The sequence below is a fragment of the Acipenser ruthenus genome, chromosome 12 (assembly GCF_902713425.1).
Source record: "Acipenser ruthenus chromosome 12, fAciRut3.2 maternal haplotype, whole genome shotgun sequence".
In the NCBI taxonomy this organism is placed as follows: domain Eukaryota; kingdom Metazoa; phylum Chordata; class Actinopteri; order Acipenseriformes; family Acipenseridae; genus Acipenser; species Acipenser ruthenus.
In genome coordinates this window covers 10494187-10515130 of record NC_081200.1, presented here as the reverse complement: position 1 = coordinate 10515130, position 20944 = coordinate 10494187, and the positions used below count along the sequence as shown (strand labels likewise).

The window sequence follows — 20944 nt, the reverse complement described above, 5'->3', positions numbered from 1 at the left end:
CTTTTTTTCAACAAATCTAATTATACAGCCACATCCTTTGTAAGGTTGTGGCAGAATGGTTAACAATGTGCAGGTGCATGTGATCAATAAACAGACAGACAACAATAATACAGGTGCAATGGTGGTTTATTTTTAAATCCAATTGCCTGATGACAAACAGCAGTAAATAATAAACAAAGATAATGTTAAGCAATACAGCGGCGTGTATTGCTTTATTGTAATCCACGGGTTTAATCCCGAAATAATAAACAGTCCTGTTCTTTAAACACCCACACAAAACACAAAAAACACAAACACAAGTCCACAGTGAGTGCTAAGGTGCTCGTGGCGTAATTACAGTTCTCCGTGAAAGAGTGAAATGTTGTCCGGGTTTATTGCTGGCCTTTGGCGACAGCTCTGGATCGTGTTAGCCTTCTAAATAACAATCAAGTACAATTTAGACACGACAAACAAAACAAACAAAACACTCACAGTTCACAACACAGTACTCCTTCCGGTTAGCGTTAACCATTACAAAGGAACAGATCACCTCGCTCCGTCCCCTTTTGTCTATCATAACCCCTTGGTTAACGAGTGCGACAGCTCCTCCAGTCCGCGGCTACCACACTGTTTCCTTTCCGGGTCGATGATTTAGTGTACCGGCGCTCCGCCCCCTTTCTAGATGACCAACTTCCACCTAACCCTGGGAATCAATTGTCTGGCCATCCAGTCCTGGGCACTCTGTTCCCTTTACACTGCGCCCTCACAGGTTGGGAGGGAGATTTATCACCAAGAACCATTTTGTCTCTGTCACAAAGGTATAATGTTTTATGTCTCTTGGCTGACACACAGAGCAGAATCATTCTGCAAGTTCACAAGACAGAAAGACATGAGGTTAAGCTGACTGCTTTTTATGTTAAATTAAGGTTTAGGTTTTGTTGTTAAAAAAATATCAAGCAATAATTTCTGGAAAGGCAATTTCCAAATGGAATTGCTGGAAAGTCTAAACAATTTTATAATTTAACTTCAGCTTTGAGGAAACCCTGAGCCAATTTGTCTTCTAACAACACTTTAACAAAGACCGTAGACTGCACCATGCTGCTCTGTACCATCCTTTAGATGAGACATAAGTAACATCTAGTCTATTATATGGATGCCAGAGAAAATAAACCAGTTCCCAGTCAAATCCCATCAGAACATCCAATCCCCATTTTAGCACAGACACAGAGGCTTGCTACTGTATATTTGGGCATTCAATGTAAAAAAAAATATATATATCCTTTATTGAACAGTAATAACTTATTAAAACCTAAAGTTACTGCACGCTGAGTTGTGTTGAGGAATTATTAATTTCCTAGTTCATTATTTTGCATATCTTGCTGAAGCTAATCCTTAGAGAACCAGCATGGTTTCTTGAACATCAAATTACACCAGTGTTAGTTAGTACTTACTGCTTAACTTTACATTATTACCTTCAGTTTTCCCTTTTGCACAAGCTATAAAAGAAGTATCTCTTAGAGCTGAGGGGATCGCATTCGTCAGCCCAACTGACTTTGACCACCCCAGGCAAGCAGTCTGAACATAGTAAATACACTACTGAAGATGCCAACCCCCTGTTGCTTTAATGTACTGTTCATATGAATGGTGGTTCAAGTCTGAGCAGTGAGTAGTGTGTGTTGTACTGGTTGGTTTGTGGGAGTGGTATGGTTGTTACAGCCTCCTGCCAAGAACTGGCAAAAACGCTGCATACCAGCATTACATACAAATCTTAGCAACACCACATTTAATAATTACTCTGTGTACATTTCACACACACACACTCCCTTGAGCAAAAATAAATAAATAAATGTAATCAGTTAAACTGAAATATTTTCAGGGTCTCTAGATTATGCTAAAACTCAATTTTCTACAACTGTTGCCTGCCAAAGTATATCATTTGTCAAGATTTTTTTAAATTTTATTTTATGAACTGTTTTTGAACAGTTGTTTTCCCTGTCATAATTAATTAAAAGCATACTTACTCAACTTGCTGTAATCAATGTGTTAGTCATTATTTTTACAAATGGCTTACAAATTATAAACAATTATTCCCAAGATTGCTTTATTTGCGGATACGGATGTTGTGTTTAAACTTCAAAGCGGTGGGGTCAGATATGAAGAACTACCCATATCATTAGCAAGTCCATTGGTTTCCCTATTAGCCACAGACCTGCTGCAGTAATTGACTGTACCGCCCTGAATACATTATTCAATTAACAGGTTGAAGCAAAGGGAGAAAAGAAAATAAGTTTTTCCAGTTGTATTCAAAATAAAAAAAGGGGACATACAGTGGTGTATTATAATGAAATACCCAGCAGTGGTTCTAAATTTCTTGTGTCTTCCCCTAGGGTTGAATTGCTGACCCATATGTAATATTACTAAATACAATAAAAAATACAAGGAAATTAGATTTGCAGAAAATTAGGTTTATATATTTGAGGACGGAGGTATTCAGATACGTTAAAAGATAACCTACAGAGGTAATTACAACACGCTGCACGACGTGCTCCCGCATTGTAAGTATGTACACACTCCTCTAGTACTGATCCCATGGTTGTATATGCATGCACAAGCGACAATAAACAAGAATGGGCTCCAGATTTTATCATTTCTCATAGGGCAATGACGTCATAAAAAAAACAAAAAACACCAGAACCAGCTGTACCGATAGAAAAACAAACATGAATATTATGTTGCCATGCAATGCCTTATAATCAGTGCTTAATTTGTAAAGAAATATGTGCCGATATACACACATACATACACACATACATACATACATACATACATACTCCGTCCACCTTTGCTCGGGCGTGCTCTTTGTCTGCGATGATGCATCTCCTCAGTGTATTACAGAATATTATACTAGCACCTCCCTCGTTCAGTGAATCAATAATGTAATAAAAGTATTTAACTGTATGTCTACTTTGTTTTCCAAATTATTAAGGAATATAATTAATAGAAACCAACAAATTATATTTTAGTATGGTCCCACAACTGAAGTGTCATAGTATTTTAAGACATCCATAATGTTCCACAAATGTAGTGTACAATACTGAAAAATTGTAACCAAATTAAGATTTAAGATTATTCCACACCTTACATTTAATCCTGAGTGCTTGGGAAATGAGGGACAATGGTACTGGATACCTTTACTTTTCCAAAAAAGGCCCTAAAATCTCATTATTTGTCTGGCTAGCCTCATGCTTTCTCTCCTTACTTCTTGTGTCACCAGCTGCTTTGCATCCTTTGGCAAGCCATGAACAACCGTATGGGATGAGGCTGAATTGCTTCAATGGTGGGCCGACTAGATTCAGGAATAGTAACGAGGAAATAGTTTCAGTAAGCAGGGATGCTTGCGTTAACGTGCATATGAGATTAATTTGCAAAAAGCCTCGCTCTCTCAGCACTGGAGATGACAATAGTGCTCACAGCTACCAATTGATCCTTGTACTGCTTTTGAATTTGCTTCCCACCCCACTCCAGTTTCTCGTATCCAGTCTTGTTGCCAGTCCTGCTTTCAGTAGACAGCATATGATTTTGCAAATTGTCCGCTAAGCTGCGAAAAAACTGTCTTTGGTGAATTTTCTTGTTGCAAGGTTTTCCTACATGCAAGAGCACACCTTGAAAAATCTTCTCTTCTATGGCTTTCTGACACTGCGCAGAATACCTCCCTTGCTTTTCTACCATTGCTTCGAACACCAATATTTGTCGACAGACAGCTCTACCGTGCACTTGGCGAGAAAGTCTTCAGTTACATTAACCTTTTTGAGCACTGACAACAAACCAAACTGTTCACTTTTCCCCCTGAAAACAGATCATTTAGCTCAACAAGGTCGACGAATACATTAGCAGGAGACTCCATACCAGGTAACTGTATCTGCATATACACAATTAAAGCACTTTTTTTGTTTAAGGCACTAGCTTCATCAAGCAAAAGACTTACTTTAGGAGCAAGCGCTATGATTTGGTCAAACAACTTCTTCATTTCAGAGGAAATGTGATGTTCAATATTAAAGCATGCCATGTTGGAATGTCCAGTCCATTCAACTGCTGGCAGTCAATTTCTTGTTCAAAACCAAATGCAGGCCTGTTGTACCTCAATTCTTTATAAGCAGTACAGAAGATTCTGCCTATTGCATAAATTTGCAACAATCTGTCTTTCTTTGCCTGCTCCAAAATACCAGACGCTGCGACATGTGAATTGGTCTGTGCATGCTCCCCTATCTTTTTTCATAGTGCTTTCTGTTGCTTGGTTTTATTGGCACCAGATGAACTGATAGTAGCTTCTATCCACTCTTTGGACAACTTTATTCCTGCTGATTTTTCAGGACCCAAGTTACCGACTTGCTGACACACACTGAAATCAAGATTCGACCCATTGATTACTAACCACGGGTACTTGCTTGGGAAATATTTTTTTTGTTCACTTTTCCATCCTGCAGGAAGTAAATCTTTGTTATAACTCACGACATGTTGAGCTAATTCGTCACCTTTGCTACCAATGCTCTGCGTTTCAGAGTCACTATTAGCGTTTTCCTCATCACTTTTGCCTGCAGTTTTGTAAACTTGCTTTTCTTCTGTAGGGATGACGCTGACAAGTGTAAGAGAAGCACCTGGTAAATCTTCAATTTTCATCAGTCTTTGCATCCCTTTTCTTTTTCTTACTAGCCGGCTCATTCGCACCCCAACCAAATACGACCATATTTTCTTCTGACCTTGGGACATTATCACGAACACTAGTTATGCTTGTCATGTCATCGAAAACAATAGAAAACTGAAGGACGCTGTATGAAGCGCTGACGATCATGTGTGATACAAGCAGCAGCACATCAACACTCCGTCTCCACTCTCATGTCACTCACTTGCTGTAAGAACATGCCTGGATCTCTTTTACCGAACGCAATAACTTGCACAATTGATAAAACTGTGTCAAGAACTTTAAGAAAATGCATTCATAACTGAAGAAGCCCAGAGGTGCCACTGCCCTGGCACAAATTAACCACTGCTTATAATATGCAGTTGGAGGTATGCAGTATTCCTATTGTAAATGTTTTGATGTATATCATTATTGAAACTCTCCATCTATAGTGAGATAAATATCCCCTCTGTACCAAAAAGTTACACATTATAATCCAAGAAACATCTTTATTTTTAAAATAATTTACAGTCATTGTAACAGTAAAGATAAGCAAGGATAACAGCATGATAGAAGATTGAACACAAAACTGCTTTATAAGGCCCAGCTGTCAGAAACCACATGTCAAACCACCAAAACATATTTGTTCTCAGCAATGATTAGAATTAATAATCAGGGTAGGAAAAAATTACCACACAGTCATCTAAATTACCTATCTCCAGATCAATATATCAGTAAACAAATCAAGCGCTATCTCATTCCATTTTTTAATTTTCAAATATGTTAACAGATTTTGATATCACTGATACTTCTGTATTGTTAAAGGTAATTTGCATACACTATCTGAAACTCATTTTACAGAAGGACTCTTATTTATGTTCTGTTGTTTTTTCGGGTGGTACCGGGGTTTACTCCTGAGATACAGTGAATCTGCTACAGGCTGGGGTTATACATAATACATCAGAAGAGTCCCTGTTTTTTACTGCAGGCTTCTCTGCCTGCACAGCTTTTTAAACCAGGTTTTGATACAGCATTTGATCTCAACTCTGTTCCTAATAGCACAGGTTTGCCTTTCATATGGAAACCTGGAACTGACAATATCTATGGATGTGAAAAAATGAATAGCCTTTATTATAATAGGGAAGCGATGGTTTAAAAAGAAATGGTTTAAATAAAGGAATACAAGTTTTGATATTGATATTTCCGCCACCACATTGACTAAAATGAGAAATTAAATGGAATATTTTTTTTGGTTTCTTTCTTTTCAAATTTGAATTCTGTAGATGTGCTTTGGGAAACAAAAGCTGCAGTTCAGCTAATTGCCTTCAGAATACCAGCTGGTAACACTATAAGGACAAAAGGCACAGTGCAGGTAATGCTATAAAACCAAATTAGACCTCACAAAAACAGACGGTTTCATTTAAAATAAAAGAAACCTTGCCACATGCAGCCCATTCCATTAACAATTAGTCTCCTCTGCACCTAATTAAACTAAGGAGATAAAAAGGTTCTAAATGTAATGGTGAATTCCATATATCTTCTAAAGCTCAATATTCACTGCTAATAACATCTAAAGACCAGAAGCTTTTGAGGACCACTTAAACCGCAGAGAAAAAGGGACCATTTGGGTAATTATTCTTCCTACATTTAATAAATATTAACCCCCCCGGCCAAATCAGATTCAAAATAGGTTACTTGCTAGGACTGTAATATAGCTAAGTGCTAATATTGTGAAGCAGTTTTTCAATCTGTGCAATTGCTGGTGTACCACTCCCACTATAACAGACATCATCTATAAAATGTAGTTCACCACGGCTTTTATACATGTTTGCTAGTGTTAAAGCTTAAAAACCATATACAGCATTATATTATATATTATATAGGTTATATATTCAAAAAAAATAACATTAAAAGACCTTTTATTGTAAAATAATATAAAATAAATCGCGTTTGGGGAAAAAAAGGTGTTACAGTTGTACAAGCAAAATGAAAAAGAAAATGAAAGCAAGATTTACAAATATAAATTAAATCTACTGCAGAAGAACATATTTCTAACTCATTAACTGAAGTCTTTATGTGTAGCACTTTGAGTTAAAATAGAAAGTTTGCTGTTCCTCTAAAAAATGGGACAAATGGGAACCATGACTATCACCTTATAACCGGTTTCATGGTACTAAATGGTCATATAAATGAGGAGCACTGCATCATAATAGCTGCATAAAAAAAAACTTGGTTTCAGGAGACTAGGTTTCAGGCCACTGCATGGCACACCAGGGTAGACGGGGGTTTGCTACAGTAAAATGTCCTCAAACTAGGTCTCAAACCAGGTTTCAAGCCACTATTCCTGAAAAAGTGGCTTTGTGTCAGCTTTAGTGCCATTTATTTGCAAGAGTTTTTAAAACACCATCACTTTAAAAGGCATTGATTCTCAAAGTTGTATCCAAATTTAACCCCATTAAAAACCATTAGGGTGCTTTATTAAGTTAGTCACAGACTTCCAAGAAATTGAAATCTGTCATTAGAATGTTCTGTCAACCACACACCTCCAAGAGGGAAAGACAAATCTGATTTATCAAAAACACTAACTTCTAAACAGAATTTTTCACGTTTTTCTATTAAATTCTCCAGGTACGACTGTGGTTTGCAGCAGTATCTGAACAGATGTTTTTCCTTTTTTTTCTCATAGCAAGCCTCAACATGGCTCCTTGTTAAATGGCGTCATAAACTTGGTTGACAAGAGTCAATTCCACAACTACTGTGAAGTGCAGTATTTACAATAATTAATAATTTATTTATCCCATTTTTGTTTTACAATGGAGAATGAACACTAAAACAGCCAGCATGTGTAGCAGACGCCGATTATGTAATTAAACCAAACCAAAAATGTGAGTAACACCTCACACAGGTTACAAAAAAAAAAAAAAAAAAAAGATGGTGCAGACAGATGGTCCCCCCCCTCACCCCGAGGTCTTATTCGGAATCCGTTTTGTTCCACCAAACACACTTATCACAAATAAAACCACATATTACAGAAATAATCCCTTCCCAGTGGAACAGAACTGTCATGCTGCCAGAGGGGAGATGGCTACTAAGGGTATTAGGGTGCAGATTAAATTTCGGGTTGGGGTTATTGATGGGTTTATATGGATTTACCTTGAGAAATAAATGCTTCTGATAGACCAAACTGATTGTAGACCTATCAGCCTGCAGCATTACCAACGCAAGCCCTTCATCTCCAGCACAGAATACAATACAAGGACGTTTTAAATGCGTTTTCTGGGGTTTCTTGTTTCTTTATGTATGCTTGTGGCAATGTGCCCGCCCGTGTGCATATGTGTGTTAAGTGTTGTATGTTGCGTGTGTTAATGTTGGTGTATAGTCATTGGTACACAGGATATAAATGGGTCTGTGTTTCACGTGTATTTAAAAATGTAGATTTGTATTTAGGCACGAGGAGGGCACAAATCACTTCACGTGCTGGTTAAAAGTAATATGTGAGCACGGGGTTGCACAGAATTAATTCACGTGCTGGGATTCAAGTGAATAATTAATTAGTAATTGAATCCCAGCACAACAGTATATATAGATGCACGTTTCATTCAGTCAGGGGTGGGTGTTCGGTGAGTGGAGAACGGGTGTGGAGCGGAGGTAAATGTTAATGAAAAGAATAAGAAGTAGTAGTTGTTTTCACTCACCGTGTTTGTTTGTGTGTCTGTTTACTGTATAGTCCGTTTTGTTTGTCTCTTTATTTTGGCGTGAAGTGCCGTGTCCTGTGTTTTTTGTGTTTAAAACCTTTTATTTTCTGTTCTGTTTATTAAATGCTGAGCGAAAGCATTCGCTCAGCTTCACCAAACCACACCTCTCTGTCTGTTTATTTCCTGCTTCTGGTCTGACGCCACCCACTCCGGCCGTCTTTGTGACAATGCTCCAACAGTAATGCACACATATGCAAGAAATACAGAACCCCACCCCCCAGCATGGTTCTAAATACAACATTAGATAGTAGTATCATGAACACAAAGTAGTTCACCATTACTTACATCCACCTTGACATGGTTCCACTATACATCCCTAAACTCTGATACTCTCAATAATTTGTAGAGAAGGGTGCCTTCACTGATCAGGGTCTTGTAGTGTCCCTGCCCCTATCACAGTGCCAGCAGTCACAGTCTCCTGAACAACTGTATACCCTCTCAGCAAGATAATAATACTCATTCATTCACCATCTTAAAATAATAATGGGTGGTTGTGGCAAAGTGCCCCGCCCCTGTGTGCATTTGTGTGTTCTATGTGTATATATGCGTGCGTATGTTAATGTTGGTGTATAGATTGGTACACGGGATATAAACGGGTCTGTGTTTCACGTGTGTTTAAAGTGTATAATTATATTTAGGCACGAGGATGGCACATCACTTCACGTGCAGATAAAATGTGTATAATGTGTGGCACGGGGTTGCACGTAATGAATTCACGTGCTGGGATTCAAGTGAGTAATTAATTAGTAATTGAATCCCAGCACAACAGTATATATAGATGCACAGTTTCACTCAGTCGTGGTTAGGTGTTCGGGAGTGGAGAACGGGTGTGGAGAAGGAGAGTTAAAATAAGAGAAAAGATCGTAAATATAATATAGTTGTTTGTACTCACCGTGTTTGTTTGTCTCCGTGCACCGTTTGTTAAGTGTTTAGTCCGTTTTGTTTATATGTTTCTTTTGGCTACCAGTGCCGTGTCCTGTTTTGTACTGTTAAACCCTTTTATTTGTTAAATAAACGCTGAGTGCAGCCATTGCACTCAGCTCCTCATCACCACCGTCTCTGTCTGTGTATTCCTCTCTGGTCTGACGCCACCCACTCTGGCCGTCTTTGTGACACGTGGTGTCATCGTGGGATAGCCGCGCCTCCAAGCGTCAGACCAGGAGGGGTTTTGTTAAAAAAAAAAAAAAAAAAAAAATTATATATATATATAATGGCAGAAGACGCCACAAAATGGCGGGACTGGTTCCTGGAGAATGCTGGGCTGGAGGCCCAGGCTCTGCCCATAGTCGTTCGGGCCCTGTGGATGATGGACAGTGAGAGATGGGAGGCTTATCAGCAGGAACACACCCCAAACACCTTGGAGGAAGGTGTGGAGTTTCTCCTCAGCTACCTGGAGGCAATGATAAACGGAACAGCAGCCCAGGTAGCAGGACCACCAGCAGAGGAGTACCTGCTGTCCCCATCTCCACCAGCAGAGGGTGAATGCCTGCTGGTTTTGCCTCCACAGCCCAAGCGGGAGACAGATAAAGAGGTGAAGGACAGGGAGGAGGAGTGCCGCCTAAGGGCCAGGCATCCACGGCGATGTAACAAGCCATCGTCGGGGTGCCTCCTCTGCGACCAGGATCACCTGTTCGCCCACTGTCCCTTCCGCAGTTATGGGGAGGAGCCTGAGCGTCCACAGCCCAAGCGGGAGGAGCCTGAGCGTCCACAGCCCAAGCGGGAGGAGCCTGAGCGTCCACAGCCCAAGCGGGAGGAGCCTGAGCGTCCACAGCCCAAACGGGAGGAGCCTGAGCGTCCACAGCCCAAACGGGAGGAGCCCGAGCGTCCTACGCCTGAGTGGGAGGAGCCCGAACGTCCTACGCCTGAGTGGGAGGAGCCCGAACGTCCTACGCCTGAGTGGGAGGAGCCCGAACGTCCTACGCCTGAGTGGGAGGAGCCCGAACGTCCTACGCCTGAGTGGGAGGAGCCCGAACGTCCACAGCCCAAAAGGGAGGAGTCGGTGCGTCCACAGCCCAAAAGGGAGGAGTCGGTGCGTCCACAGCCCAAAAGGGAGGAGTCGGTGCGTCCACAGCCCAAAAGGGAGGAGTCGGTGCGTCCACAGCCCAAAAGGGAGGAGTCGGTGCGTCCACAGCCCAAAAGGGAGGAGTCGGTGCGTCCACAGCCCAAAAAGAGGGAAGTCGGGGCTTCCACAGCTGTAGGACCCAAGCTGCCAGCAGAGGGAGAATGCCTGCTGGTCCCACCTCCACCAGCAGAGGGTGAATACCTGCTGGTGCCGTCCCAAGAGCCAGAAGGGGAGGAGTTACAGGCTCAACCCCCTGAAAATTTTTTGGGGGGAGAAGGGCAGGATGCTGGTGTCCCCCAGCAGCCTCTCGCTATGCTGCTGAAGGCAGCACGGCGTGCACATGCCCAGCCGCCACAGCAGAGGGAGCCAGCACCGCCAGGAACAGAGGAGCAGGAGCTGCCTCTGCCTCCACCACCTCCAGGAGCAGAGGAGCAGGAGCTGCCTCTGCCTCCACCACCTCCAGGAGCAGAGGAGCAGGAGCTGCCTCTGCCTCCGCTACCACCACCGCAAGGAGCAGAGGAGCAGGAGCTGCCTCTGCCTCCACCACCACCACCGCAAGGAGCAGAGGAGCTGGAGCTGCCTCTGCCTCCACCGCCGCCAGGAGCAGAGGAGCTGGAGCTGCCTCTGCCTCCACCGCCGCCAGGAGCAGAGGAGCTGGAGCTGCCTCTGCCTCCGCCACCGCCCGGAGCAGAGGAGCAGGAGCTGCCTCTGCTGCCCGTACCTCCGCAGGGAGTACGGTGGCCGGAGCCCCAGAAAGGGGAGCTGCCGGCCACGAAGAAGGGGGAGGAGGTCTGGAGACCACTTTCCCCAGCAGCAGTTTCGCTGCAGGAGTTCTTGTGGCCGGAGCCCCACAGGAGGGAGCTGCCGGCTACGAAGAAGGGGGAGGTCGGGGGACCACCTGCCCCCGCAGCTTTTTCGCTGCAGGATGGGACCAACAGGCTGTCAGCCGTGCCACTACCGGCAGGGGTGCTGACAGCATTGCCAGCCAAGGGCCCACTGATTGTCTATGAAATTGTCATGTAAATTGGTAAATGGCATGTAGAGGCAGTGTATCCATTTATTTTAAGTACTTCTACAGCAGATGTGTTTTCTATAGGAGTAGTGTGACATAACTGAATGTATGAAATGGTGTGGTTTTAAAAAAGGTTTTATGTAAGCAAGTGAACTGTGATATACATCACTTAGTTGATACAGTATACCGGGTTGATTCATCACCTAAAATGTACAAGTGGCTCATAAATGCTATTGTTTCATGCATTGTATATCGGCCACCCTGACATTATTTCTGTCAAATAAGGCAACACATTTAGCATGGCTCTTTGCTTATATCTCCATAGGGTTTCAGAGACGAGCTACAGCAATTAGTATCTGCCAAGAATTCCTTGCTATCTCTGAATCCATTGTCACATTAACAACAACTCATTCTAATTGACTCGACTGAGACCATCACTTGAGATCTCCTAATTATATTTTAATGTATGCACATGGCAAGCTATTAAAATAGCCTGAGCTAGAAAAGTTGGACCCAGAGACAGTTTAATAGCAATGGGCAACATGGCTTTCTTAATGATACATGGCACAGAATCATCAGGGATTGGCAAAGGCAAGGCAAAATGGCCATGTGCAACAGCAGGCTTCACGGTTCTGTGGATAGGTTTCAGAAGCTGGAGTATGTTTTAATGTTCTGACCAACTGTTACACTAAAAGTTTAAGATCTGATAGTTTTAACTAGATTTTGAGACATGAAAACATTGGAACAATTAATAAACAAATGTCCCTTAGATTTCTCAAAATCTATTTTAAAACTTACAAGGAGAAAGTGGTGTCTGTTACTAGCTGAATTTTCAAAGTTTAATTTATATTCATGCTCCCTAATTTATAACCCTCAAATTTATTCAAGGTGTTGCCTACTAATTACAATATTTTTTTTGTATGAGCACAAAAGAAAGACCAATAAGATATACATGCATTTATAACTTATAACATTTATACCCAGTGTAGATGCCAGTGATTTTAATGAGAATGCAAAGATAATTTTATACATTACCATTATCTTTTGCAGAACAGTATTGAATTATACATGTTGAGAAAGAAATATACTGGTACATTTGAATGGTTTTGTATTCTATGCAAATCCTATAGTGCACAGGTTTTACATGTGTTATACTTGAAAACAGCTCTGCCATTTTAAGATTTTGTTACGTGAGTCCATTAAATATAAAACTATGGTCCTGAATAATGAGTTAATAAAGAGATGAAGCCTGAACATTTGCAGGAGGAACCTGACCGTGTGTGTCAACGACACAGCTCTTTCTAACAATTGAAAGTATATTTTATATGAATCCCCATGTATGTAGTAAACACTGTAATTAAACTGAATAGCTCAGTGGGGCCTTCCATGGCTACACTAACATATATTTTACTAAATTAAAGCATTCCACACCGCTGCACGACTTAGTGGAGCACAGTTTCAAGCTCACACACTGCTTCCCAACACCTGTGAATGCAATTACAGGCATCTTTTTTTATCACACAATGTATTATAACATAAAAAATGTATGGCCAAAAAGGACAATGTACGAGTAAGTTTATTGTGAACTGTACAATGTAACATCATGGGCTCTTTTTTTCCCCCCCAAACAGAGTTTGGTATACTGTATGGTTGTTTCATGCAGCGCTTCACAAAGCCTAATGCAGTCAACCTGCTGATAAATGTTCATATGTAATTTCCCCAGCTTAAAACAAGTTTCACATAAAACGGAAATAGTAACTTTGGTAAGTAGGTGGTCGGTATTTCTAAAGCCATTTCTTTCTAGAAGTCTGAGGTAATAGCATTGGAAATTCTTCCTGCCATTTGAAAACAATTTGCTACTCTGAAAAGTAGGAAAGAAGGTTATAGAGTCAATGGTTATCCATCATAACATCAATCTCTTTTCATTGTCTTACAGACCAAACACACATGGAAATTTCAGCTTTACTCACCCAGGAGCAACAATCTGGCAGGTCAGCCAAGCCGACAAGCGTGCTTGAAAATTACAAATTCCTTTGAGTTATTTTTCTTTCAACAGAAGGATGTGTTCTCAAAAAAGATCTACTCATCACAATGCAGTTTAAAAAGACTTACTTCAGAAGCCTCTCAAAAAAGTAAGTAAAAAAAAACATAAAAAACCATCCAGAGTATCCTACTGTACATATCATTTCACCTTTGTCTACCTGCACCACTCCCGCTTTTTAAGGACATTTATCCTTAGATGGTTTCTCCCCTTCTAATGTATTAATCCTGGTTTTCATTGTAATAATTAGAGCACCAATAGATGATTTATACAACATCTATTTTTTATTGCATTCACAATTTCAGCCGTGTCATCAAGTCTATCAGATCACCCGTGAACTTCAAACAGCCTCTTCTGCACAAAAGCAGAGCAACAGAATGTGAATAGCGTACCACTGCCCTGCAAACACCATAGCAGCTGTGCAAGAAATTAAACAACCTCTAGGTGAGAATACATCCACTGCAGAAAAATTCTATTTCTTGCTGTTTCTTATTTTTTATTTTTTTTATAGCAAAAGTAAGAACTAACTGTCAGGGCTCAGTACATTTGGACAAGATAACAGATATACTGTATAGAGACACCGGGGATTGATTTGTATTCAGACCGACATGACAAACCAAACTGGAGATAAGGAAGATGTTCAGGAGCGACTGTGTAGATGCAGCTCTGTTGTGCATGTGAATTTGCTTGTGAAGTGACTGATGACACCTAGAGAGTGTGAAGCTCTTTCGGAGTCTACTACCATGAACACACCAATTAACCTGACTTCCTCATGACTAGTGACTCTAGCATCCTAAACACTGTATATCAAATGTACTGAATCAAATTTAAATGTGTGCCGCTGTGTAGAAAGATTGATAAGAAATGTGTTCTGGGCAACAAATCTCAGGGCAGACATAAGTGCCAAAATCCAATGACAAAGAGTTGTTGAGGACCACTTATTCATGAGTGGGCTTGGCAGGTTTAGGTCTGCAAAGCTTAATATTTACAGTACAGTATGTAAGGAATACACAGCAAAACATATTGGAATATTATAAACAAATGGTTGCCTTTCGGCACAAGAACTGTGGCTTATTAACATTGATTCAACGCATTGAGTTACTTGCAAAATTCAATTCAAATGGTTGTTCATCTTAAAAAAAAAAAAATGTATTACACATTTGTAATTGACTGTCTTCCATTCAATTATGTCAGCAGTTAGATGGAATTGACTTCTGTTGGCCCATTGCTAGTGGTTTATTGTACAAAACCAGAGATACATTGTATATTTAATCCTTGAAAAGATTAACAGAGGAAGTGATAAAAAGGTTTTAATTACGTGTATTATTCTTTTGCCCAGCGGAGCCAGTCTAACAGATGTTTCTCATGAGAGTGTGTGCATGAAAACAAACAGTGGAGGCTTCTGCTGGCATTGATAACCATCATTCCATTACTGACATGCTTGTTTCTCTTCAGCTGGTACACCAGAGTGTCACCATTAACCTGGACCACAGCAATACTCTGCCTCTGTGGATGTAAGCAATACACTTTTATTCTATGTGGGGCATTGTGTTGCAGGGGGGCAGGTTAATTGTTACCCTCTGGTGTACCAGCTGAACTTAAAGAGGAGACATGATTGAGAGCCTGTTTGAGGCCCCAGTGGTGCATTAAACTTTTGGGTTTAAAAAAAAAACACAGGATATAATGAATGAAAAAGAAAACTAATCTACAAAGGAATTCTAAACAATGACAAGAATGCATTAGGGAAGATATTTCAGACCTGTACCAAGTTACACTTCAGTGTGAATGCATTTCCTCAGTGAATCAGAGATTATTATTATTATTATTATTATTATTATTATTATTATTATTATTATCATCACAGGAAGTTGTAGGCTTGATGCCATCCAGAAAAGAAGTTCATGTAAAGGCCAATCAAGAAGAAATCAGAATTTCTGACGGCCAGAGGCTTGACCACATTGGACTGAACAGTTCAGCTTGACTGGAGATTAAAAGGCAGTTGTTTGCAATGCAAAGCTATTTTCTTAATTATAACCCTCCAGTAACACTTTTCCAGTGCTTGTCATTTCATAATATGGCATTTAAAAAAAAAAATAATTCACACAGTGGTTCACATAGAAATACATCAGAGTCTAGGACTAGAATTAACTCTTAGAAAATGTGGCCCCTTGTTTCTTAGTTTTACCTCAGAATGCGTTTGACCCCTTATAAAAGTTTACCACGGTAAAAGCATAGCAAGGTGTAATTGCAAGCATTGTAAAGAATAGTGAGGTATGTTAAAGAATATTAATAAATGTGGAAACCTGGGTAAACTATGGCAAATGCATAATGTAACCTTGGGAAAAGCCTAGTGAAAACTAAAAAAATACTGTCAAAAATACTGTGGTAAACTTTTATTAGGGACATTATGGATAAGCACCAAAAGCACTAAACGAAACTCACATAAAAAATGTCTATGTAAAGCAATACCTTCTTTAGTTTTTTTTTTTTTTTGTGACCCAGCATACCTCACTGAAACTTGTGTTCTTCCCTTTGTGCCTAATAGAAGATTTGCATTTTCTTTTTGGAAGACTTAGACGCTCTTTCAGTTATGTTCATGACCTTATCCTTATATGGAAGTTTCAGTTTGGATATTTGGAGTTTGCTTTGGACCTCAGTCTAACATGTTTGTCAATTCTAATTATTGTAAAAACGAAAAGCATACAGTGCCCACTGTACCTGCTGCTTAACAACATCTAAACATAGCTTTTCATTTTAATTTGCTAAAACCCCAATACAGATAGAATAAATGCTGTGTAAAAAAAGAATGACTATCGTATTCTCCTGAAAGAAGTAACAGCGCGATTGTATTTAGCCTGTTGAGAGTTAGGTAAAAAAGTTTTACTTAAATCTTAAGATGCGTTTTTTTTTTTTTTAAATAAACAAAAACATCAGTCCTGACAATAATTTTGCAGAAAACCAAGAACAGAAACCTGCCAATTCTCGTGACCGTCCCAATTTCCAAGCCAAGTACTTGCAAATAAGAAGTTGGCATGTCTGCGGGAGCTGTTAATGGAAGATTATGTAGCTGTTCTTTTATGTAATCGTTAGGCAGAGGCCAGTGGATGTGAAAGCCTCTAAAAATGGGTAAGGGCGAAACTGAACAGCAGATCAATTGAGATACTTCTCCTGTGTACATTTCATGCTCAGTTCACGCACCTCAGATTTCAGAATTTTTTTAACTGACAATCATCCACTGAATCGTTAAAGTAGTTTAATTGCGAATCCAATCCAAAAAATTTATTCCTGCCACTTGCCACAAAAGGCATCTGAAATCATGAACAACACTGATGCAAATCAAATGCATTTCAAATGTAAGAGCATAGATCCAGTCTTTGCTAGCTATTTTCTGTTACAACATAACATCAAGCTTTCATAATAAGCATCACTGATATTGATCGTGGCTTTATTGTTGCAGATGGGGTAGCTCTTGGAACAAGCAATTTTACATCTGCAGAGAAAATAACAAGAATAGCAGAAGAGTGATCCTGGTGTTTGTTTTACGATGAGAGTCTGACTATCAATAACAACAGGCAGGGGGAAAAAATAAACCTTGTTCTCTAATCACAAAGGAGGACCATGTAAGAACAAAGAATTGTAATAATGAAAGCAAACAGAAATAGCAATTCAGAAAGCATTCTTCCTAAAACTGACTAAAAAATAGCAACAGAAACAAGAGAAATAGAATCTCTCTATAAAATCAAAAATATTTACTGTCATTGAACAGTTTTACATAGAATCCGTTTTGATTTCTCATTTTGAAATGACTAGTAAACATTTCTCCAATAAAGGGAGACTATAAAAGAATAATGCCCTTTTCACCAGAATATAACAAGATATTCTAAGCAACATATCAGAGCATGAAGATAATAAAAAGCCGTAAGATAGTAAATGTTCATTATTGTTACCTACTGGGGAGTTCTGCAAGCTTGCACTGCTAGATCATTTAGCGATATAAAAACAGCTACGTCCGGCTTAATGATGGGGATGATGAGTTATTGGCGGGAATAATATAATTAGAAATTAATAGGCGTCTGGCTACCTTAACAACTGCAACTGTTACAAAGAGAGCTATCGATCTGCTGCCATGGGCAGAATATCTGCACCACAGGTGGGGAAGAGAAGGAAGAGGGTCCGCTGAGCTCCAGAAAATAAATGACCACTTCAACGATTGTTTTCTGTGACTGGCAGAAACCTTAATTGACAATTAATCATGCTTCAAATGACCGGTTAAACTAATTACTGTAATGAAATGTCGAAAGAGTTTGGGTAATGAGGAGTAAGGATAAAAATTTAAAAGGATTAGCCATTGAACGATATAATATTAAAAAAGGGTGATACCATATGATGAGAAGGTCCCTCACAAAATCGTGACAAAAGATCTAAAGCTCTTTCTGTGCTCTATTCCAGTCCTTTCCAGGAGAAACTCCTTCATATATCGTGTGCAAATCACTGGACATCCCCTAAATAAATGATTAAAATCTTAGCTAATTGCAGTGAGCGAGCCAGCAGCAATCAACCTACAGGCAACTATAATTAATAAAAGCCTGCTCTCACCTAATAAGCAGGAACTCATTGTTTAATGAAATGTTTAAGGGGATAACTCCTGTTTTTTTCTTTTTAATCAAACCATTAGGGGATTAATAAATGCTTAAAAAATCATGCTAAAACCTTATACAACTATCTTATTATACTTTAGTAAGAGGAGAAATGCATTCAAGAACCATCGCTGTTTACTGGTCCTTAAACACTTCTGTGCTCCTTCACTGCCTGTCAAACAACTGCTGAGATTTTGAGCTAAGCCCTAGCTTAAAGGTTAAATAGAATTTGAAAACAGTGCGATTAATGAAAACCAAGTCAGACAGAGGGTACTCATTAATGTCTCTAGGTGAGGCTGAAGCTTTCTCAAGTTTTCTAAAACAATGACTCTGAAACAACTTGTCATTATTTGCTGTTTATTTTATGAGAAAATGCCATGTTTGTCTGGACAGGACGCCAGATGGTACAGCTACAGTATGCTGAATTGAATGGCCTTCTATTTAGTATAAATTGTAATCAAGGTGACTTGGTAGACTTTGTAGACCTACATGTCAAACAGAGTCAGAAAGAAACAGCACTACAGAAATATACCAACTGACAGATGCAGCCACAAGCAGTCTATTACGACCACCCAGCCTAATTAGCAGTACCAATTGTTGGCCACCCATCAACAATCAGCCTAGGTGTAAGTTTTTAAACAATATTTGTATTCCCCTTAATAGCTTCAGTGCATTTTCCAGCTGAAAAGGGATTTTAATTACCAGTATAATCCCTATTACGGACAGTAGATACAACAAATGTATGTGAAATGTCTAGTACTATTAAATCTCAAGTCAATGTACATTAAATAACTAATTAAAATATGTTTGCTTCAAAGCCGAGACTGGAGTTATGAAGTTCACTGCACAAAGATCTATGTCCCTGCTGTTTGTTTTAAACTTGGCTCAGATTCATGTAACTCCAGTCTCCAGTTTTGGCAAGGTGGCTTAGAACTGAATATTCTCACCATTGTAACATGGATTCTATTCAGCTATGTAATCAGAACCCCAAGACAGAGCCACTCAAAATGCAAACAAATGCAGGGAAGCAGAAAAGAGCATCACAGACCAAAATCTTATTCCGAAAGATGCCTCAGTCTCCAGAAATTCATTTAAAAAAAAGTGAGTTCAATGCAAAAGCTAATACAATGGAAATGATGGTAAAAAAAAATCTATGGTTTGCCACTTTACAATAACAGATCATTTTCTACTTTATTACCTAACTGCGTAATTTAAATATGTATGAGTACTTGCAATATACAGCATACTCGATGGAATAAACATTACAGAGCAATACTGTATTTCTCTCTGGTACTTAATTATTCCTCCCAGCCAAACCAAGGAGAGGCATAGACAGAACACTGAAATAAGGTGCATTGGCTCACTCTTCATATTGTATTGAAGTGGCATTTATAAATGTTTTATATGTTATTTATAAAGGAGTAATTGGTTGTAATATTCCTGCTATAAATATTGAATAACACATATTACATGCATCCACATATCCTGTATGTATTAATTATGTCCTATGAAATATTAATAAAGGCACTGTTTTTAACAGATGAATACAGCAATACAATATAAAAACACAATACATGACTGATAAATTAAACTTTTCTAATGAGTACTGCCACCCAAGAAAATACTGTGCCGCCTGCTGTCCAAATGCAATCATATTATGAGTAAATAAAATATGTTTATTTTCTCCCCATTTAGTAACCCCTTAACAGTCTAGTGGTCAAGATTATTTCAGCACATAAGAAATACCGCTTTGCTCTATCTGTACTGACACTTCAGTGCCATCGGTCAGCAAGCATTTCTGTAGTGTGGTTAATAATAATACTGAATATGGTAACGTGGAAAAGGAGACAGGAGTCTCAAGAGGTGTTTTGAAAGCTTCTCAAAACTAAACTGCTTAAAAAAACATTTCTACAGCAAATGCTATTTCTGATTAACCTGTTCTATGCCACAGTAAATTTATCATTTAAGTGTTCATGCTTATTTAAGTGTGGTTTCTCATTGTGAAAAAATGTTAAATTGACACACTTAAGTGTGTATTGTGAAACATAGATCACAGACTGTAGACTTACGTCATCAAGACACAAATTAACCTCTAACAGACAGTGGGGGAAGACTCCATAAGCAAAATACATGACTGCAGCCCAGTGAGAGCAAAATGAAAAAAAAAAAGAATTACAAGCAAATTACATTTTTTTTCCATCTAAGAAAGTCCTAATATCCAACAGGTTTTTACAGTCCATTTCTCTGGGGAGGTTCACTCAGTTAGAAACGTACTGAAGCTGTAAAATCTATTTCAACGTCTATGTGCACATCACAGACACAGCACGTCTCAAAGGATCACTTTTAACTGTTAAAAAAAAAAAGTAGGCCACCGTTTTCAAATTTGAGGGAGGCAAACTCCTTCAGTGTCATTATTGACAACTGGCTCTCAGTTCATCCTTTTGGACCTACCCATGATTCCTCACATATTAAACAATGCAATCCACATTCACCCGAGGGCTGAGGGCTACCGTTTTAAAACCTACAGTATGCACACCTTGATCTTTGCTATGCTGAAGTCCTAGATTTTCCTTGTCCTAGTCTAGTCAAGGTCAACGGACTGCGACTTCAGTCATTTTGCTTGTCAAAGTGCTGTCTGATGCTATTGGGTTGAGACAGTGAAAACATACAACACCACAATAAACCTGCATTATTTCCCCATTCTATGGCACTATTCAATATATAAGAGGCCACAACACGCCACTGAGTAAACAAACATGCCAAAAACTTTAACCTTAACA

General features: G+C 39.4%; 1 protein-coding gene across 8 annotated transcripts in view; it reads right to left on the bottom strand.

The window, feature by feature from the left end:
* LOC117417448 (neuroligin-1) overlaps positions 1-20944 on the bottom strand; it is a 227739-nt gene that overhangs the window by 154312 nt on the left and 52483 nt on the right. The gene's annotated exons all lie outside the window — the stretch shown is intronic.